Genomic DNA, 23,841 nt, shown 5'->3' with positions numbered 1-23,841 from the left:
CACGGAGGGATGTTGCCAAAATAGGTGTCAGCTCCCTTTTCCTTAAAGAATAGACACTTAGAGAGGGTCAGTTAACCACCTTCCTATCGCAACGAAATGGCTTAGTTTCAAATTCTTACAAAAATCGCATCAGAATCATGGACTCTTGGAGTCTTTTTTGGATACTTTGGCCACATGTTTGCTGGCATTTAAAAAAATCAACAAATCTTTTCTGATCAAAAACAATTCTTTTCATCCCTCTATTTGAGAATTTATTTCAATTTTTCCTAACAATCCCAGTGGAGTTTTTTTTTAACTTTTTATCTTCTATTGGACTATATCCGATTAACAATGTTGTGATAGTTTCAGGTGCACAGCAAAGGGACTCAGCCATACATATCCATGTATCCATTCTCCCCCAGACTCCCCTCCCATCCAGGCTGCCACATAACATTGAGCAGAGTTCCCTGTGCTGTACAGTAGGTCCTTGTTGGTTATCCTTTTTAAATATAGCAGTTGAAACCAGTGGAGTTTCAATTTGAGAATGAGCAACAATATTTAGGATGAAACTTCTTGTCCACTCTTGCTAGGCAGGTGCTCCCACAGGGGGTCAGGGAACTGGCAGATCCCCTGGGCTTCTTGGGATCTGCCTTCTGACAGTCACTGCAGGACAGGGGCAACCAGTGCTTGGGTGGGGTGACAGGAGCCCTACCTCACCCACCTCCACATCTACTCCCATCATGATGGAGACGCACTGAGATGAGAAGGGAATCATCTAATGCAGGAGGGAATCCATACAACCACATAGTTTATCTTCGTTTTCAGTGTTCAAAATCTCATACCACACCACACACACACACACACACACACACACACACACACACGCCCACCCCACGTGTGCCAAACCCACTGAGCTGCGGCTTAGGTTCCACAATTTAAGTAGCAGATGCCATGTACTATCTTGCTTCGTGGTTTATCACGTGTTGCACAGTTGCAGCTGCTCTGCCCCCTCTGAGCCAACAGGACGTCATGAGCTGCTGTGGCACACGGGTGGGGTGCAGTGGGGGGATGCCCCTCCTCCTTACTACTACGTTATTGAGGACACCTTTTAATGCTATTAGTACAACAGTTTTTACTGACAAGGAGACCAGGTTGCTGAGTATCTAAGGATCACTGTCTGCATCTCCCTGAGGGGACCCTGTCAGAAAAAAAAAAAAAAGACAAGAACGGTATCGCATATCAATATCAGGTTTTTGGTTCAGAGGCTACTGTTGCGTAGAAGCCATATTATGTGTAAGGATTCCCACTTCTAGACTCTTTTTTTTTTTTTTTTTTTTTTAACGCGGGCCTCTCGTTGTGGCCTCTCCCATTGCAGAGCACAGGCTCCGGACACTCAGGCTCAGCGGCCATGGTTCACGGGCCCAGCCACTCCGCGGCATGTGGGATCTTCCCAGACCGGGGTATGAACCCGTGTCCCCTGCATCGGCAGGCGGACTCTCAACCACTGCACCACCAGGGAAGCCCTTAGACTCTTTTTGAGCTGTCATTTGATCTTCATCTAGACCGTGATTCTAAGCCAGCACCAGTCTTCATCACGCTCCCCTGGAGTTACTGACTTGCATTCTAGAACGGGGCTGCGGCTCGCCTGTTTCGTATCTGCAGCACCTCGCACACGCAGGGCACACCACAGGGCACTGTCACAGGTGTTGTCCGTTTGCCCCGCCCTGCTCTGTGCCTGCATCAGGAGGGGTTCCTTGCCTCCAGCTTCTGGATGGATTCCACCCGTGGAGCGCATTGGCAGGAGACTGGACGGAGGGACGATGCAGCGATAGAGCCCCTTCCGACCAGGCTTCAGTCTGGCAGCAGCTACATCCCTCTGCTGAAGCCACAATGGCCACGGGCAGCCTTTCCTTTGGCTGCGGCTCTCGCTAGCTCTCACCGATGATTACTCCCTCCCTTTGCCCTGCAGGCCCAGGATAAAGGCTCCCTCTGCTGCTCATCTTAGCCCACAGGGGGTCTGGGTGGACCTACCCACACTGTATTTGCCAAATCAGGAGTCACTGCGTTCTCACATGCTAAGTGCGTGTGAAGAAATTTCTAGAAGTAGTTCTCAAACAGTGCTCCCAAAGTTCACTGGAAACTGGGGCTGGAGGAAGTCCCTGCTCTTAATTCCTTTTTATTTATTTTACATAGTGGATTTCCAGGTATGATTATAATTGCACCTAACTTTTAAATTTTTTTTAAAAAATACTGAAAACCACAGATGCATTATGGAATGTAAGTGGTTTGACATCAGAGTCCTCGTCTATCTTGTTCACTGAGAACCCCCAAACTCTGGAGGAGGGTGGGCACAGAGTAGGCTTTTGATAAATATCTGTTGAAAAAAACCATAAATGAACAATCTGTTAACCCACTGAATCCTCACAACAGCTGTATGTGAAAGATGAGGCGGGTATTTTCTCCCACACTTTCCTAGGAGGAAACTCAGCTTCAGAGACTTGACCAAAGGCAAAGTCGCCTGTGCCCATGAGTTTGGTCTCGGTGGTTTATTATGAATAAATATGCCTGTGCATGGGGGCTGTGATGTGTTCACACCCTTTCTCCCAACCATGTTAAAAGGTGCCCAGAAATGAACAAACAGCAAAGATGACAGAAAATTCGAGTATTTTGTGCAGTGGAAGATTAACAAATCTAAAGTTAGTAACTTGGTATAAAATAAAAAGTCTTTCATCTGACGTGAGGGCACCCTCATCGTCACCCTCCTCACCCCCTTCACTAGGTCTGGGACACTGGTCCCCTAATTGCAGTGCTGGGACCTCTTTTACCAGATCCTATTGGTCTGATGGATTTCTTCTTTTCTCCCGTACCCTTTCTTCTACCCTCTGATTTCCAAATATTTAAGATCCAGAATCTACCCTCAGAATGTCCACTCCCTACCTCAGTGAGAACTGCTGAGCCAATCACCTAAGCCCCTAGACTCTGCAGAGCTTCTGTTTCCTCCAGGGCATCACCCTTCCTTTTCCCACGCTTCCTCTTCCTCAGGCCACAGAGCAGAGGCAGGAGCCCAGGGGTCAGAGCTGAACATGGGAAGTGGAGGGGCACAGGTCTCAGTCTGCAGCAGTAAGAGACCAGGAGTCAGTCCAGGGACGGCAGTCTTGGTGAGCAGACCATCAGGCTATTACTTTAAGACGCCTCAGGGCCTGGGCCACCTGCCTCAGGTATAAACCAAAAGATAACTGAGTGGGGGTGGAGAGGTCTCAGCATCCCTGGGTCTATCATCTCCTCCCCATCTGGGAAGCTCACCGGCTCTCCTTAAGCCCAAGACTCACTTTACTCACTCCTGGAGCAGGTGTATGCCCACCTGGTGTGTGATTTCAGAGGAATCAGAAAACCCTCTCAGCCAGAAACCCCACCAACTCGAGGTTCCTTTCGGGTTAATCACCTTCCTTTACAGAGTCTATTATTAAAGAGGAGAAAGAAGTTAACAGGCAACCACATGGTGCTGTACTAACAAGAGTGCAGACAGGGCTTCCTTGGTGGTGCAGTGGTTGAGAGTCCGCCTGCCGATGCAGTGGACACGGGTTCGTGCCCCGGTCCGGGAAGATCCCACATGCCGCGGAGCGGCTGGGCCCGTGAGCCATGGCCGCTGAGCCTGCGCGTCCGGAGCCTGTGCTCTGCAACGGGAGAGGCCACAACAGTGAGAGGCCCGCGTACCGCAAAAAAAAAAAAGAGTGCAGACAGAGGTAGGCTTTGAATCTGCTGGAAAGTTGGGCCTTTGGGTCCTTGCTCAGGAAGAAAGAGGAAAAGAAAGAGTGTCTGTCAAATTAGCAATCACATATGCTGACATTCCACCTAAAAACAGTAACAGGGGGCTTCCCTGGTGGCGCAGTGGTTGAGAGTCCGCCTGCCGATGCAGGGTATACGGGTTCGTGCCCCGGTCTGGGAAGATCCCACATGCCGCGGAGCGCCTGGGCCCGTGAGCCATGGCCGCTGAGCCCGCGCGTCCGGAGCCTGTGCTCCGCAACGGGAGTGGCCACAACAGTGAGAGGCCCGCGTACCGCAAAAAAAAAAAAAAAAAAACAGTAACAGGAAAACCAAAAAAATTCTCGAGCTACTCCATGATTTGAGACCCTCCCCTGTTCACCCCACAGAGGAAAACAAAACACAACCTACAAAGCAGCCTGACTGGGATGACTTATTTCATCATGTTTCCTTCCTAATGACTGGCTGATACCCACCCACTGAACTGGGGCATGTGGGAGATGGAACAAGAGGTCAGTGTGAAATATGAGTATGAATATGATCATCTCCCAGTTCATTTGGGACAATAATGACCTCAGATATTCTATGAGAGGGTCCCGTTGTACACTATATCTAATCAGAATGTGTGTTTTAACTTTTAGCTAAGAAAGCAAGGTCATGATAAATAGCCTTGGGAAGGCAATGTTTTTCTTTCAATCAGGAAAACCGATTTGCCTTTTACTAGCTGGGTAACTGGGCAACTCAAACACTGAGCAACAGTTTTCTCATAAGCAAATGGGGTAATGCTAGTTGACTCACAGGGTGGTGAGGAATAAATCAAGTTAGATAACGTACCTAAGGCTGCTATTAAAATGCCTGGGACTTAGACCTTCAACAAATGGTAGCTTTGAAATGGAGGGTAATTATCAGTTAGAATCCATTAAACCTGTAACCTGCCTTCACTGACCAAACTCGCTTTAATTGTCACTACAAAAAACTTGCAAAAAACTCCAAGGGTCACATAGCCTAAACAATAAAATGTTTGTTTGCCCAAATTGTTTTTCAGGAACTTGGAATCAACTGTGTCCAATCTGAGCTCGAGCCAGTTAGGACTGGTTAAGACCACCAACCCTCCAACTGGGCATTCACGAGCCTCCATTCCATGACCTTTTGACATCAGAGGGCCCAAAACTCACCCTCAGAAGGTGCTAACACCATCGTTTTCTGAACATGTAGCCCATGAGAAAAGCCTGTGGCTTAGTTGCACCTGCAGAGGACAATGATTACCTCACCTTTTCTAATTTCCAATCACCTTCCCTCACACTCCCCACACCTCAGCTTTATCCCATAAATATCCCAAGCTCCTCGTCTTCGGGGAGGCGGATTTGAGATTTGTTTTCCCGTTTTCCCACTTGGCTGTCTCACGAATAAACCCTTTCTCTGCTGCAAACCTCAGCATCTCAGTGTTTGGCTTGTTGCACATTGGGCAGATGAACCTAGTTTGGTAACAGTTTTATTGTTACTTGGGTGTTCAGAGAGTAACCTGTAGGCATGGGACACAGGCTTTGGGAAAAAGTTCTTTTTGGTGAGTTATATGGATGGATGCAGAAAGCTTAGGTACAGGACTTCCTGGTGGCGCAGTGGTTAAGAATCTGCCTGCCAATGCAGGGGACATGGGTTCGAGCCCTGGGCCGGGAAGATCCCACATGCCGCGGAGCAACTAAGCCTGTGCGCCACAACTACTGAGCCTGCGCTCTAGAGCCCGTGCTCCACAACAAGAGAAGCCACTGCAATGAGAAGCCCATGCACCGCAACAAAGAGTATCTCCCACTCGTTGCAACTAGAGAAAGCCCACGCCCAGCAACAAAGACCCAGCGCAGCCAAAAATAAAAATAAATTAATTTAAAAAAAGAAAGCTCAGGTACAGCTAAGTCCCTTGCACTGCCGTGGGAAGAGGACCTTGTTAGCACAGAAACATGAGTTTCCAGGTAGCAGAAGGCTCTGGCTCCCAATGGCAAGTAGGGGAATCCATTTGGGTGGAGCCCAGATCCCAATCAGTTCCTTCCTTCCCCACCTACACCCTGCCCCTGGCATTGTCGACTCCCACATGAGGGGTACAGAGGCCTCTGGGGACCTCAGGTGAAGGCCAGATGCACTAAAGGGGAAGAGAAGGACATGGGGAGGGAGTGCCCTGAGGGCTCAGAACAGGGCCTCCAGCTCTCACTCCACCAACTGGAGCCCAAAGGACAACGATCCCTGGAGATTCGCTCAGACTTGTGCCCAGGCTGCGTCAGGCACACACCATTCATCTACACGAGTAGGTTATCCGAGTCCAGCCTGCATCCAAGCCTTCAAGAATGCAGGAAAACCTGGTCAGCCTTCCCTCCACTACTTAATCCTCTCCCTGCCCAGGAGCTTACTGATGCAATGCCTCCTTCCTTCCTGTGTCTAGACTTGGGGGACACCAGAACCTTGGCACAGCAGGGGCCTGAGATGTGGCTGAACCCCTCACCTTGTAGAGGAGGACGCTGGTGTTCTAAGAGTTAGGAGACTTGCCCAGTCACACACCTAAGTGACGGCACAGCCTGGATCGAAGGCAGTATCTCAGTCGACTCTTAATTATGCTGCGTGCGGGTACTTGTCCTGCAGCCCCCGAGAAATGTCATAATTCTCACAGGGTCCTGCAGGGAACACACTTCAAAGTCTGGAGTCAAATCCAGGCTCTAATCGCTGAACGATCTTAGACAAGCCACTGAACCTCACAGATCTTCAGCCTCATCATCCGTAAATCAACGTAATAATCTGCACTGGTTTCCTTGAGGATTAAATGAGACAGTATCTAACATAGCGGGTGCGTGCGCGCAACACCAGAGATACTCAGTGCTGCTTACTACTCTCATTAATTAAGCTGTGATCAGTCACTGAACTTCAGATTCCTGGAGAAAGCTAGAGGGTCAGGAATCTGGGGAAAGAAGACTCTTCTGAGAAGGACAAAGCAAAGGCCGGTTAGCTTCACCGTCTTTGGTAATTCTGAGGCCCGCTAAACTCAAGATCCTACAGGGGAACTGGGTCCAAGGCCAGAGAACAGAGAGCTCAAAACTTTGTTTCTCTTGGCTGTTTTATCACGTTCTTTCTCAAGCATTTGACCTTGTAACATAGGGGACTCAGGGTCAGTAGGAAGAGCACCGAAAGTGACAGGCACAGTGCAGCAGAGCTGTCCTTGGGATGGAAGCAGAATCCCTGGGACGGCGGCGTCCTCCCTGGGTTGATGTGTCTAATAATCCTCCTACAATGACTTCAAACTTAAAAAAAAAAAAAAAATGAGAGACAAGAGGAAGAAAATTAACCCTGAAAATTATTCAATATCAAATTACAGCAACTGATTCTTTGTCAACAGCCATAGAGCTAACAAAACAAAACAAAAGCTGCTGAAACAAGATGGTGTCTGCCCCACTGACAAGTTTTATGCTGGAATTCCAGCTGCTGCCCTATTGACCAAGATACATTCACACGTTTTTTGAATTATTACTGTCCTAAACTTAACTACCCAAAATGCAAAAAAAAATCTTTCTTATGGATATTTTTTAAAGGGAGGATTGGAAGGAAAAAAAACTCAAATTTTAAGGACTGAGGCTAACTACTTAAAAATCTGAGTGTTTGATCTAGAGAAAGATAACCTGGCTTCACTCTAAAAATTGTGTTTCCCACTTAGAGTTTCTTTAGGGTTTGTTGTAAAGCTGGTTTGGTGGTGCTGAATTCTCTTAGCTTTTGCTTGTCTGAAAAGCTTTTGATTTCTCCATCGAATCTGAGTGAGATCCTTGCTGGCTAGAGTAATCTTGGTTGTAGGTTTTTCTCTTTCATCACTTTAAGTATATCCTGCCACTCCCTTCTGGCCTGCAGAGTTTGTGCTTTGCGATGACCTAGAGGGGTGGGATAGGGAGGATGGGAGGGAGGCTCAAGAGGGAGGGGATATGAGGACATGTGTATGCATATGGCTGAATCGCTTTGTTGTGCAACAGAAACTAACACAGTATTGTGACGCAATTATACTCCAATTAATATCTATTAAAAAAATAAAAAATAATAAAAATTGTGAATTCAACGTTTAGCCCTTTCAATGAGAAAGAAAAGATCAGAGAAAGGAAGGGAGCACGTTTGTTCTAGTATTTAGCTCCTCTCAAGGTATAACCCACATCTGGAATCATCAGATGTCAAAAATGAGAAAGCGCTTTGTAGACATGGGCTTAGCAAACCATGTCCTCGGTCCATTCCTGCTCCTAAGTACAAACAGCGTGAGTGTGTGTGTGTTGAGAGAGAAAGAAGCTGAGGACTGCATTCAGGGCTCTTCTGATGTCTTACTTCCCTCTACTGGAGAGAGGCCCGAATATGTGTGTGGTGTGTACATGGCGGGGCTGGAGGTGCGGGTGGGAGCATGGGAAGATGGGGGAAGGGAGAGTGTAAAAGCAGAAAGACTAAAACTTATCGTCTCAGGCTTGAAGTAAAGCTTCCTTATGATCTACTGCCGGCTTATGATCAGGCCCCAGCATAGGCAGGAGCAGCAGACAGGCCAACTCTGACCTCACAAAGGGGAACTTCAGTCTAAAAATGCTAATCAAACATTTTCTCTGCAGAATCCACTGGTAAAGAGTTACCTCCAGCATGGACTCAACTATGAACTCATCTCCCAATGGTCAAGGCCCTCTCTCTGAGACTATTTTATGATCTTAGGTTACAAGATAGGCAGGCATTGGAAGGGTGATAATTTTGAATTACCAGGGCCCTAGCCTTCATTGGCACCAAATGACCCAGAGAGACTTCCAAGAAATAGAAAAGTGATCTAAACCAGTGAGCCTTAATCTGGGGTCTTCAGATACTAAAGACTCCTTGAAAGTAGTAAAAAAAAGTCTGAGAAATTTCTTTAAGACTGTACTTCAAAAAAAATGTATCTTTGGATTCCATATATATGTGTTGGCATACAGTATTTGTTTTTCTCTTTCAGACTTACTTTACTCTGTATGACAGACTCTAGGGGCAGGGCAGGAATAAAGATGCAGACATAGAGAATGGACTTGAGGACACGGGGAGGGGGAAGGGGAAGCTGGGACAAAGTGAGAGAGTGGCATGGACTTATATATACTACCAAATGTAAAATAGATAGCTAGTGGGAAGCAGCCACTTAGCACAGGGAGATCAGCTCGGTGCTTTGTGACCACTTAGAGGGGTGGGATAGGGAGGGTGGGAGGGAGGCTCAAGAGGGAGGGGATATGGGGATATATGTGTACGTATAGCTGATTCACTCTGTTATACAGCAGGAACTGACACATTATAAAACAATTATACTCCAATGAAGATGTTAAAAAACACACACACACACAAAAATAAATTTTGATCACCCGTGCAAAAAAAAAAAAAAGTATCTTTGGGACTTCCCTGGTGGTCCAGCGGTACGACTCCACACTCCTAATGCAGGGGGTGTAGGTTCGACCCCTAGTCAAGGATCTAGATCCCGCATGCTGCAACTGAAAGATCCTGCACACCACAACAAAGATCCCGCGTGTGGCAACGAAGATCCCTCGTGCAGCAACTAAGACCCAGCACAGTCAAATAAATAAATAAATATATATTTTTTAAAAACTGTATCTTCCCTTGCCTACTGTAATGCTACACGTACTAGACTCCCAAGGTTTTTTTGCTTTTAGCTAAAATTATGTGAATTCATTTCAGTAATAGAGGTACTAACAGTGACTCACCATGTAATCCAATATTTTAAAAATCCAAGCAGAAATTAGAGGGCTTCCTTACATGATAGATTTCTCACTTCACCAAAATATTCAGCACTTAAAAATTAGCGTTTGTATATGCATTTCACCTTAACCTTTCAACATACATTGAGTCACAGTAAATTTCTAATTACAGTTCTACCAAGTCCCTTGGGAATTGTATTTTCAGTTTAGTTCTGCCACAAATATTTTAACTGACAGCTGTTCTGGGAGACTGGCTAGCATTCTTTCCAAATGCTGAGAATTTTAATGAGGATAAAATCTAAATCTGAAACTATCCCATCTCTGCATGAGTAAATAGACATCCTCCTCCTCCTCCATTTTTATAGGGATTTAAAAAAAAATTTTACATACAAAAACCTGTGCATAATTAATGTGTACAATTTGCGTTTAGAGATAAGCATTGTGACTTTAAACAATGATAACATGTTGATGAACTCAGAATTTTTTCATGTAGATTTCTATTGCATAAAGTAAGGTACAGCCATAATTTGTAAAGACACACACAAAGAGGACAAAGGGCATTGATGGAACAGATGTCTTCCCTCCCCTTCTCCCATATGCCCAGGGTAACTGAGATTTGTTTTAAAGTCACTCCTCAAGCAACTGGATTCTACATAAAGTTGTAAGGGTTGGTACATGGTCAGCCCAGGAGACGTCAGATTGTTCTTTGTACTTTGTTGACACATCAGCAAGCTGGAAATTGTCCTGAGTAGTAGCTTTGGCATGCTCTAGGTCTGGGCCAATGAGGACCGCAGCCAGGGTAAACCCTTCTTGTTTAAATGGCGGTATCTCATGCCCTAATGACCTTGCCTGCCAAAGGAGCTAGAGGCCTTGATTTCTCAAGAGAGAAGATGCTACATATGGCGGATCTAAGCTACTTTCTTTTTCTTGGAGGAAAACCCTTGTGAATTTTGAAACAGATAGCTTAGAAAACTCCTATCTGGGAGGTAATGTTTTCTATTAGCATCTATTACATAGCCTGTTGTAATGTGTTAAGTAAAGGAAATAAGGAAATGATGGTTCTTAATCCAAAAGCATAAGACAAAGAATGTATACAATGTCCCACATATTTCATAGAATAGCAAAGAATCCTTGGTCTTTTCTGGGACTTCACAGTTAATTCAACAGGATGATTGCTATATAATTATAAAACTCTGCTGATGTATTTAGTATTCTCTTGAAATCAGACCTTGAGTTAAGCACTTGGTGCAAGGAGTTCATCTGAGAGGTGATGCCAGAAAGCAGCAACCAGTGATCTGGGAGAGTGAGATAGAGAAGGAGGGAGAGTTCAGGTAAGGGTGCGTTATCTGTCTCCCTGTCTCTGTCTCTCTGTCTCTCTCCCCTCCCCTCTTTTCTCTCTCCTCTTTTAGATCACTCTACAAACGATGGCCATGTGAGTGAGCTTGGAAGAGGAGTCTCCGATCCCAGTCAAGTTTTCAAGAGCTGCAGCTCCAGCTGATAGCTTGACTGCAACCTCATGACAGACCCTGGGCCAGAACTACCCAGCTAAGCCACTCAAAGGTTCCTGAGATTCAGACACTGTGTGAGATAATAAATTTGTTGTTTTAAGCTGCTAAATCCTGAGGTAATTTGTATTGCGGCAATAGATAACTAATACAGTGTTAGTGTTAAATAGAATATTAAGTGGTAATCAAATATCAGATTTTCAAAGAATACTTGATGACATGGAAAAGTGATGAGTATATATGAGGTGGAAGCAGCAGGAAGCAGAACCTGTGTAGTGTAGTGTGTGGTGTGCTGCATAAATGTTGTTTTTGTCTGATTAGCCCATGTCCATCCCCTCCTTCTTCCACTAACAGAATTTCCCTTTCTCATAGGAAAACAACTCCAGGTGTTTCCAGTGGTGCTGACTCCAAACCACGTAGGCCAAACAAGTGAATCAGACCAAATTTAAGTTCCTCATTCCCTTGACACCTGGACTTTTTCTTCCTAGAGTCGTTAAGGGAGAGAAGGGCCTTAACTTCCAAAAAAATTAAAGATGGCAAAGGTAGCAGATGCCCTGGATTGAGTAGTTCTCCAAGTCAGAACCAACCTTAGAATTTTCAGTTAGGAGCCAGTAAACTCTTTTTGCTTAACTGGGATTGGGGTTCTATTGTAATATACAATATTAGCCCAAATTTTTATAAAAATAAATAAAATTACTTGCAAACAGAGAAAGTGGTAGAATCTACAAAATCAATGAACTTGCTGCACCAGAATTTCTAAAACACAGATTCTCAGGCTTCACACTTGGGAACTTCGACTCAGTAGTTCTGGATTAGAGACCAGAAGTGTGGATTCTTAACAAGCTCTCCATATAATAATGATCAACAACCAGCAGTGGAAACAACTGAGCCTACAGGACTAGATTGTAAGTGAATATTTCTTTTCCTCTACACGTATTTTCCAATTTTATAACAAACAAGTATTATTTGTGTAATGAGTACATTTCTTAAAAGGACAACTGTAACTTAATAATGTTTAATTTTTGACCTGAAACTTTTATTGTGAGGAATCAAATACCCCATTGGTTAGTAGATCAGCAGACATAAAATACTCAGACATGTATTCATTGTGATAGTAAACATTTTCTTGTCTCTGATAAAGAGTACGGTCCAGCTATTGGGGCAAAGTATACAGCAGAAGGGAGAGAGAACCCAGCTCCCCAGGGCCTTTCTTATCTCTCAAAACGTGGATGAGGGTCACACCAGATCAAGGAGTCTTGAATCTCCTCCCACTCAGGCTTCTATTTCCTGCTAATGCCAGAAGCACATCATTAATATCCTAACTCCAGCCCCTTCCCTACAAGACAAAGAAACTTCCCCATGACTGTCACATAGACTTACTATCCGTCCTGGTCAGATTTCTTCTTTTTAAGAACCCACAAGAGTTCTGCTGCTGCCCAAGGGACTTCTTGCTAAGGGCTGACCAAGGCAGCAGACCTAACCAACGCCCATCTCCACGATGTTTAAATCTGTGTTTTGTCTACATGTTGATTTTAAAAATTGAAAACAAATAAGGAACACTTATATTGTTATGTCTAAGTAATATTGATCACTACAGGGCCAAGCAATGTCCTGGGATTGCAATTCCTTCTCTCACATCCAAATGGTCCCGAAGTTTAGATCTAATGGCTTCTCCCTTCTTACAGGCTATTCATTCCTCAAAAATCATCAGCATTTTTGTTTGTTTGTTTGCTTCAAATTTGGACCTTGGCTTTAGGATGTAGATTTTTTTTTTCCCCAGAGAGTTTCTAAATACTCTCTTGGTTGATCCAGAGTTCCAGTCTCCCTTATATCCCACATATTCTGCCTACATGCTTCTCATATCCATTTCCTTCTAGGACATCCTCAAGTAACTTCTCCAGAAATAATGCATGAGAAAAATCTCTGAGCCACTGAATGTATGAAAAGTCTTCGTTTCTGTTGACAATGATTCATATTTTGTCTGGCTATAAGAGTATAACTTCAAAATAATTTTACCACTAGTTTTCTCTTGAATAGGAGGACTGAGTAAAAGTTCTGTGTATATATAGCAGAGTTTATCCATTAAGATTTTAGAAGGAAGGATGAAAAACATAACTGATTACTCAGCCATAACAAGGAACGAAATTGGGTCATTTGTAGAGATGTGGATGGACCTAGAGACTGTCACGAAATGTGAAGTTAAGTCAGAGAAAGACAAATATCGTGTATTAACGCATATATGTGGAATCTAGAAAAATGGTACAGATGAACCAGTTTGCAAGGCAGAAATAAAGACACAGAGGTAGAGAACAAATGTATCAACACCAAGGGGGGAAAGCAGGGCAGGGGGATGAATTGGGAGATGGGATTGACATATATACATTACTGATACTATGTATAAAATAGATAACTCATGAGAACCTACAGTATAGCACAAGGAACTCTACTCAATGCTCTGTGGTGACCTAAATGAGAATGAAACCCAAAAACGAGGGGATATATGTATACATATAGCTGATTCACTTTGCTGTACAGTAGGAACTAACACAGTATTGTAAAGCAACTATACTCCAATAAAAATTTTTTAAAAAGAAGAAAAACATAACTGAAAAGCATTTACACACATGTTAGTAACCCCCCAGTTTTCCTTGCATGCTCAAATTCTTTAGGGAAAAAACCTCCCAGTTTTTATTCAGGATGTAAATTACAGCTACCTGTTCTCAAATGGAGACATAAGAGAGGGAATGGGAAGCCAGTGGGCACAGGCTTTTATAGGCAGACTTTTAAGTAAACACTGTGCTTCAGCACCCCCTTCTCTACCTGCTAACAAGGTCACAACTTTTGGGGGTTTGCCATGGCAGAAAACTCCCTCTGTCACTGCATTTTCCCACCTTAGGTTGCAAATTCCTCCTCTCTTATCTTTCCCAACTTGCAATAGTAATTGAAATATCTCATCTATTGATACCTCCATCACATTATCTTTACTCTTTTTTTTTACATATGCTTGTTGCTTATCTGTTTTTTAAATTTTATTTATTTATTTATTTATTTATTTATTTATTTATTTATTTATTTATGGCTGTGTTGGGTCTTCATTGCTGGGCACGAGCTTTCTCCAGTTGCGGCGAGTGGCGGTTACTCTTCGTTGTGGTGCACGGGTTTCTCATTGCGGCAGCTTCTCTTGTTGTGGAGCACGGGCTCTAGACATGTGGGCTTCACTAGTTGTGGCACATAGGCTCAGAGGTTGTGACTCACAGGCTCTAGAGTGCAGACTCAGTAGTTGTGGTGCACGGGCTTAGTTGCTCCACAGCATGTGGGATCTTCCCGGACCAGGGCTTGAACGTGTCTCCCCTGCATTGGCAGGTGGATTCTTAACCACTGCACCACCAGGGAAGTCCCTTTACTTTTATTTATTTGATTTTTTAAATTATTTGTTGGCTATTAGTTTAATGAAGCAATGAAAAGAGACAAACATATATCCTCAGTTTGCCATCTTGAATAAGAATCTGCCTTCTTTAGGAAGAGCTTTTAAGGTTGGCAAGAAATGGAGCAACTACTGTATAGACTCTGGTGACACATCTTTTAATCAAGGGCAAAACTCACATGATTTGGAGCAAAGATGAGACATCCTTTTTAAGATGAAGATGGAGATGAAGACCAGTGATTAGCTAATATCTAGGCTCATACATATCTGCTCAAGAGGTATTAGACAGTTCCAGCTATCCTGGTCTATCTGAGAGCCTGGGGCCTCCCAATTCCAGCTTGGATGACCAACCAGCCATCACACAGACCTCTTTGACTCCTTTAAGAAGGAAGAGGGGGAATTTAAGGTATTTGAGGATTTTCTCTACAGTTTATAAATTATTTCTACTAAAAAATAAACATTATCAGCTTTAAAAAGACTGTTATAACTATAAGATGTTTTAGATAAGCTTCATGGAAATCACAAAGGGAAAACCTGTAGTATTTGAACAAAAGATAGAGAAAGGAATAAAAGCATACCACCAGAAAAAAAAATCATCAAATCACAAAGGAAGACAGCAAGAGAGGAAGAAAGGAACAAATGAACTATCAAATAGTCAGAAAATAATTAATAAAATGACAATAGTAAGTCTTACCTATCAACAGTTACTTTAAATGCAAATGGATTAAATTCTCCAACCATAAGAATAGAATGGCTGAATTGATTTTAAAAACAAGATCCAACTATATGTGCCTATAAGGGACTGACTTTAGCTTTAAGGACACACATAGGCTGAAAGCAAAGAAATGGATAAAGATATTCTACACAAACGGTAACCAGAAGAGAGGAGGGGTGGCTATACTTATAGCAGACAAAATAGACTTTAAGTCAAAAACTGTCACAGGAGACAAAGAAGGTCATTATATAATGATAAAGGGGTCAATTCATCAAGAGGGCATAACAATCGTAACTCTATATGTACCCAACATAGGAGCACCTAAATGTATGGAGCAAATATTAACAGAAATTAAGAGAGAAATACACAGCAATACAATAATAGTAAGGAACTTCAATACCCCACTTTCAACAATGGATAAATCATCTGGACAGAGAATCAATAAGGCAACAGTGGACCTGAACAACACTACAGACCGAATGGACCTGACAGACACATAAAGAACATTTTACCCAACAGCAGCAGAATACACATTCTTCTCAAGTGCAACACAGTACATTCTCTAAGCTAGATCATATGTGTTAGGCCACAAAACAAGTCTTAACAAATTTAAGATTGAAATCATATCAAGTATCTTCTCTCAACACCATGCTGAGAAGCTAGAAATCAATCACAGGAGGAAAACTGGAAAATTCACAAATTTGTGAAAATTAAACAACATACCCCTGAACAACATATCGATCAAAGAAGACATCAAAAGAAAAGTAAAAAAATATCTTGAAACAAACAAAAATGGAAGCACAACACATGAAAACTCATGGAATGCAGCAAAAGCAGTTCTAAAAGACAAGTTTATAGCAATGGAAAACAGAATGAAGGTTCCACAAAAAATTAAAAATAGAAGTATTATATGATCCAGCAATCCCACTTCTAGGTATTTATGTAAAGAAATTCAGATTAGAATATTGAAGAGACACATACACTCCCATGTTCATTGCAGCATTATTCAAAATAACCAAGATATGGATACAACCTAAATGTCCATCAACAGATGAATAAAGAAAATGTGGTATATATTATACATATGTGGAACATTATTCAGCCTTAAAAAAAAAAAAAGAAATCCTGCCATCTGTGACAACATGGATGGACATGGAGGACATTATGTTAAGTGAAACAAGCTAGACACAGAAAGACAAATGCTCTATGATCTCACTTACTTGTGGAATCCAAAATAGTCAAATTCATAGAAGCAGAGAGTAAAATGATGGTTGCCGGGGGGGTGGGGGTGGGGAGGGGAAATGAGGTGATGGTCAAAGGGTACAGAGTTCCAGTTATATGAGATAAATAAGTTCTTGAGACCCACTAAACAGCATAGTACCTACAGCTAACAATACTATATGGTATGCTTAAAATTTGCTAAGAAGGTAAATCTTAAATTATTCTCACCCCCCAAAATAATGATGATGATGATGATGATGATGATGATAATAATAATAATAATAATAATAATAATAAACAGGGCAAGAGAAAACTTTGGGAAGTGATACATATGTTTATAGACTTGATCTTGATGGTTCCACAAATGTACACTTATCCCCAAACACATCAAGTTGTATATATTAAATGTTTGGATTTTTACATGTTAATCATACCTTAATAAAAAATGTTAATACATAAATAGGTAATAAACAAGAGTTTTTTGGGGATTCATCTGTTATGGTTACTGGATCGTCTAAAACAAAGGGGATAACTCTAACCCTGAGGAAGGAGGGTGCAGGGGGTTACATTCCTAAATGAAGTTTTAAAGAGACGTCTGTCTTCAAAAGTCCACCCACTATTCCCTACTTCTGTGAGCATGTCCAGATTTTAATAATTCTTAACTCGGCATTCTATTCAGTTAAATCACTCTGGATAAAACCAAATGAAGTCCTACTGACTTTGTTTTAGAAAGAAAACTATAACCCAACAAACTGATCTGGGAATAATTCTAGACCTCTAGATGGGAAGCATTTAAGTGTAATTTGTCCTGATGAGATTATCACATCTTAGAGTTGAATTTCCCTCTCATTTTGATGCCTAAGTTTAATCTTCTTTGGCTGTAATACTGAGTGGTAAACATTAAACACTGTTTACTCATTCAGTATTTTTAGATCACATAACCGAGTGATAATCGCTGATTTTATGCATATGTATTTTATATTCACAAATCAGAGGAAGCTACTTCATGGCTCCATTGTTAGGCAAATTAGTGAAGTATTAGAAGAACATTCCCTTTTTCTAAAATTTTCTTTAATATTTTAATTTGAAAGTAAAGTTTAAAGTTATATATGGAAAATAAAACAAAAATTCTAAAATACGACATCTGAACTATAAATGGATGCTGTAGATTTTATAGAAAATGAGGATTATAACATTTACATTGTAGGGTTGTTGTAACCTTTAGAATAATTATAGACGTAAACATGCTTCTTCAATCGTAAAATGTGACACAAATGGAAAACACTGTTAACTGCACAGTGATTGGGCTTCTATGGAAGGAAAATTTTGGTAACTGACTGCAGTGTACCAAGAATCTGGGTTCAGATGGAGGTAAGAAAGCCAGGGAGAGGCTGAGCAGAGAGGCAGCACCCTAGTTTTGGAGACGAAACCCATTTACCCCTCACTTTTCCCTGGTCTACTCACCTTTGCAAGTAAAACTCATCAAACTCAAAGCCAATGGGATGGGAAACCACAATCAGGTATCAGAAGGGCTTCCACTGGTTTAATCCATTTCTTGGAGGGGTCAGTCAGGTGGAGGGGTGAAGCAGAGGCTACCTATCAATATACAGTAAGAGCCTTCAACAGACTGTTCTCACAAAGGCCAGTTAAGGCTGTGGGCAATGTAAGGACAAAAGCAAATTAAAAATAAGAGGCTTACAATGAGGTATCTCCTCACACCAGTCAGAATGGCCATCATCAAAAAATCTACAAACAGTAAATGCTGGAGAGGGTGTGGAGAAAAGGGAACCCTCCTTCACTGTTGGTGGGAATGTAAATTGATACAGCCACTATGGGGAACAGTATGGAGGTTCCTTAAAAAACTAAAACTAGAACTACCATATGACCCAGCAATCCCACTACTGGGCATATATCCTGAGAAAACCATAATTCAAAAAGAGTCATGTACCACAATGTTCACTGCAGCACTATTTACAATAGCCAGGTCATGGAAGCAACCTAAGTGGCCATCAACAGATGAATGGATAAAGAAGACGTGGCACATATATATACAATGGAATATTACTCAGCCATAAAAAAGAATGAAAATGTCATTTGCAGCAATATGGATGGACCTAAGTGAAGTAAGTCAGACAAAGAAAGACAAATATATGATATCACTTACGGGTGAAATCTTAAAAAGTGATACAAATTAACTTATTTACAAAACAGAAATAGACTCACAGATATAGAAAACAAACCTACGGTTACCAAAGGGGGTGGAGAGGAGATAAATTAGGAGACTGGGATAAACATATACACACTACTATATATAAAAATAGGTAAATGACAAGGACCTACTGTATAGCACAGGGAACTACACTCAATATCTTGTAATAACCTATAATGGAAAAGAATCTAAGTAAGAATATATATGTGTGCATATATATATATATATATATATAAACTGAATCACTTTGCTGTACACTTGAAACCAACATGACATTGTAAATTAACTATACTTCAATAAAAAAAATAACAAGAAGCTTAATTTTCCCAGTTGAAAAGAAGGCAAGAGACATCTTCTCCTTCCCTTCTCTTAGAACACTTACCTTAGAAAACTTATCATTGTAAGTTCTTTCTCTGTCTCTTTGTAATGTGTACAAATTTTTAAAAGCTAAATAAGCTTCTTGTCAGTTTTCCGACCCAGGAATGTCTTTCTCAAGGACCTCTTGGAAATGGAAATATCAAGGAAGATAGGGCCCCAGTCCCTGTGAGAGGCTAGGAGCCCAACTTGAGTGGGTGCCTTGCTTTAAATTATAAAACTTCATGTCATAAAGTTTGTTTCTCCTTTAGGTAAAGCCAGTTAGCTAACACAGATAGTCATCCCAATTACCAGGTAAATTTAGGATGGACTGTGTGTGGCAAATGGTGTTAATTCCTCTTTCTGAGGACTAGTGTTATTTTTTTTTAATTTAACATCTTTATTGGAGTATAATTGCTTTACAATGTTGGGTTAGTTACTGCTATATAACAAAGTGAATCAGGACTAGTTATTGTTTAGCTAGAAAACATTTATGTAACAGGTTGTATCCACTTGACTATATAAGAGGGTAAGATTTCCTTCTGTCTTTGCAATCTCTTAGTGGACTGCCTGGGATGCTCACTGAATTCTGGTTTAATGCTTATTCAATAATAAAACTGTTTTCTTTCTCTTCTACCTTTGTGGAGAGGTTTTCTAGCTTGAGAGAAGATTTTGTTTTTAATTACATTTCCTCAACAGCAATTACATCTGTACACGTGAGCAGTAATTACTTAGCCTGCCTCAGAGAATCACATAACACAAGATAGCCATTACTATGAACCGCTGAGGCAGAAATTGATCTGGAGAGAATTCAAATGGTGGCATGAGTCTCACAGAGCCACATAAACAAGCTGAAAATGTTATCATGTAGCCATCATGTTATATGATTGTGTTTTCCTCTATCAGATTTCTATGAAATTTAAGGATAAGGGGCAGGAGATTAAAATGTTTTAGGTAAGTGTGCTGTGGACAATTCATGAAGACCAGAGTGCAGGAGGTTTTCTTTTAAAGTTACAAATTCTGGGTTGTTCAAGGGGGTGGGTTAAATTATAAAAGAACATATTTATTTTAGAAACATTTTGAAAATAGAAAAGTGTCTACTACTCATGGAAAACTGTTGTTAACATTTAGATGCATATCTTTTCAGTCTTTTCTCCTTGCATAGTTTTGAGCTTGTTTTTGTTTTGTTTTTGTTGTATAGTTGCCATCAGACTGTGTATACAAGTATATACCTTGCTCTTCATTTTTCTTAACTAAACATTTGACATGGGTCTTCTTTCATGTTTCTAAAACTTCATTGTACCTGCTTGAAAATCAACTGAGTGAATGTAGTAATAATTTATTTAACCATTCCCCCATTGGGAACACTCGAGTTTTTTTTTTTTGTTTTTTTTTTTGTTTGTTTGTTTGTTTTTTTTGCGGTACGTGGGCCTCTCACTGTTGTGGCCTCTCCCATTGCGGAGCACAGGCTCCGGACACACAGGCTCAGCGGCCATGGCTCACGGGCTCAGCTGCTCTGCAGCATGTGGGATCTTCCCGGACAGGGGCACGAACCCGTGTCCCCTGCATCGGCAGGCGGACTCTCAACCACTGCGCCACCAGGGAAGCCCATTTGAGTTATTTTTAAGTCTGGTATTTTTCAATACCAGAAATTAAACTGGAAAGAAAATCTGCATGCAGAAAGCTAAATCTTAGAATATATTTACAGAAGTCAGGTGCTTTCACCAGCAATTTTCATTCTTTTCTAGTAAAAGGAATGAGTTTAGTATGTTTCTTGTAGTCACGATTTACTCATAAGGGAATGATTATGCATTTCTTAGGTATTGTTCTCTGGGTTCACAAAGCTGGTTCTTCACAAATTTGACTTACTAGAGTGACATCTGGCGTTTTGATTTAACAATTCATTCCAGGGAAATCTTAAAATTTGCTGTCTCCAGTGGATGTCAGCAAAGCCCTAAAGCAGCCTCTCCAACCCTCCAGTGCATGCAAATCACGTGGGAATCCTGATAAAATGCAAATTCTAATTCAGTAGGTCCAAGTGCCTAACCAGCTGCCAAGTGATGCCCGTGTTGGTGATCCTGGCTCTGAAGTGGTCCTGCTACCTTGCCTGCTGCACACTGGGATCACCGGGGAGGCTTAGGAATTTTTAAAGCTCCCCTGGATGATTCTAATGTGCAGCCAAGGTTGAGAACCACAGCTCTACTCACATGGCAACCGCAAAATGTATACATCACAGAGCTCCAGCCTGATAAGCAAATGAGACTTTAGATACTGTCTTGTCCTCCCCAAAATTTCATTTGGTAGGTGAAGAAACAGCCCAAAGATGATAACACACTTGATCAAGGTCATACCATGGTTTTAGTTTAGTACAATTTCCACTAAAACATAAGATAACTGGGATAGTCTATTCTCATCCATATGCTTTAATCACACTCTCTAATGGGATTCTTATGGCTAGTGCCTCAGCTGAGGTCAGTCCATGTTAATTTACTTTTCTTGTGGAATGCAGATGCAGAGGGTGTGCTTGAGACTCTCCTTCACAAACAGGGCAGAGAAGGTAGAGAGAGAGAGAGAGAATAACTCCAGTAGATCCTCCCTTGTTAACCCCACCTTGAGAAGGAAGCATGTGGATGTGTCCTTTGCCCTTGAACTCTCACGCAGAACACAGCCCCACTACCTGTAATAGTCCATAGATCTCAAAAACGACACATCAGCTGCTTAGATTCAGTTTCACCAATAACTGGTGAACACATGTGGAGCTCCTGAAGGCTGCATGATCAGGCCACCCAATTAGAAGTTCACAGTGAAACTTCAGGACAAAATGGGGATCTGAAGACCAGCCCAATCTGCCCAGCAGAGTTGTTATGCTGGACCCAGTCAATGGGCTCCATTGCTTCTATCCAAGCGAAGTTCTCAGGCAAAAGTCAGTCCCTTCTGAGTGCCCCTGCTGGGAGCAGGGAGCAAGCTCTGTCCTCCAAGCCCTGTATCTTTGCTCTTAAAAATGAATTCTGGGGCTTCCCTGGTGGCGCAGTGGTTGAGAGTCTGCCTGCTGATGCAGGGGACACGGGTTCGTGTCCTGGTCCAGGAAGATCCCACATGCCGCGGAGCGGCTGGGCCCGTGAGCCATGGCCGCTGAGCCTGCGCGTCCGGAGCCTGTGCTCCGCAACGGGAGAGGCCACAACAGTGAGAGGCCCGCGTACCACACACACAAAAAAAAGAATTCTGAAAGCAGAACCATTCTGCAATATCTCTCAACGTTAGCAAGCGAAGATGCCTCCTTAGGCCCTTCATCCCCCTCCAAGGGCTGCTTCATTTCTCAGCTCAATAGAGTTGTCTACACTTGTATCTTCATTTCTTTACTTCTCATTGTGGTTTCAACCCACACTGATTGTTCACCCCTACCACTTCCCTGAACTTGATCTTGTCCAGAAACCAGTGGTCTCGGTCTTAATTGACCTATTGAAGCATTGCTGAAGCAGATAATCACCCCCCTTCTCTTGAAAACTCTTCATATATGACCCCTCCTCCTTCTTCCAACATCTCAGGGCTCAGCCTTCAGCTCTATTATGTATATACTTTTCTCCCCTTGGATGGTCTCACTCACATCCAGGACTTTAAATACATCTAGACACTCAAGAATCTCAAATCCACACCTTTATCCCCGGTCTTTCCCCTAAATTCCCGGCCATATCTCTAGCTGTCTATGTTTGGTGAGTGCCTCACCCTCATCAGCCCTCCCTCCAGCCTTCCTCATTTCAATAAACATTCCCCTGCTTTGTCAGACTCAAAATATAGGAGACTCTTTTTCTCTTTCCGCCCACATCCAATTCATCAAATTGGATTCAAACTTTCAAACCCACCACCTTTCACCACTTCCACTGCCACCATCACATTCGCAGAATAGTTGTCAAAAACGGTGGGGATGTACTCTCCAGGGAAGGCGTTGGTCGTGTAACTGATCAGCAAGCAGGTCTTGTCTGAGCTGGGTTCCCCTTTATGTTTGAAACCAGAAGAAACTTGAGGAGTGTGTGCTGAGTGACTTGCCCAGAAACAACTAGTTTTGAAATATTTAAAATTTTCCTAAGTAAGAGAGGGGGGAAAGCAACCAAAGCAACCACCACTGTCCACCTACGTCACCGCAATAGTCCTACACCTGGACTCCCTGATTCCTTTTTCACTCCTCAGTGGTCAGGTCTCCAGAAAGCAGCCAGAATGCTCTTCCTAAAACATAAATCAGATCTGTCTCACCCCTGCTTCGATGGCCTCTCATAATACTTTAAACAAACCCCAAACACCTTATCACATCCCATAAGGTCTAAAACATCTGGCTCTTGCCTATTTCTCCAGCTGCAACTCCTTTCCTTCTCCACCTCATTCCCTTCAGTTTGGCCAAACTATCCTGCTTGCTTTTCCTAGAACGAGCCAAGGGACTTCCCTGGTGGCGCAGTGGTTAAGAATCCACCTGCCAATGCAGGGGACACAGGTTCGAGCCCTGGTCCAGGAAGATCTCACATGCCGCGGAGCAACTAAGCCCATGCGCCACAACTACTGAAGCCCACATGCCACAACTACTGAAGCCCGCATGCCTAGGGCCCATGCTCCGCAACAAGAGAAGCCACTGCAATGAGAAGCCTGTGCACCACAACAAAGAGTAGCCCCCGTTCACTGCAACTAGAAAAAGCCCGTGCGCAGCAATGAAGACCCAAAGCAGCCAAAAATAAATAAGTTAATAATTTTTTTTTTAAAAAAGGCAAAAAAAAAAAAAAAAAAAAAAAGAAAAGAACGAGCCAAGCTGACTCTTGTGTTGGTTGGCCTTTCTGTCTAGAACATGCTTCTCCCTAGACATTCACAGGTTTCATAGTCTCCCACGGTCCCAATCTGCTCAAATGTCACCTTCCCAAAGAGACTGTCCCTAACTCCTCTCTTAAATCACCACCCACTCTGTCTCC

This window comes from Hyperoodon ampullatus (genome assembly GCF_949752795.1).
Source record: "Hyperoodon ampullatus genome assembly, chromosome: 4".
NCBI classification, from domain to species: Eukaryota; Metazoa; Chordata; class Mammalia; order Artiodactyla; family Ziphiidae; genus Hyperoodon; species Hyperoodon ampullatus.
The sequence above is the reverse complement of the archived record's forward strand: the minus strand, read 5'-3'. Positions refer to the sequence as shown.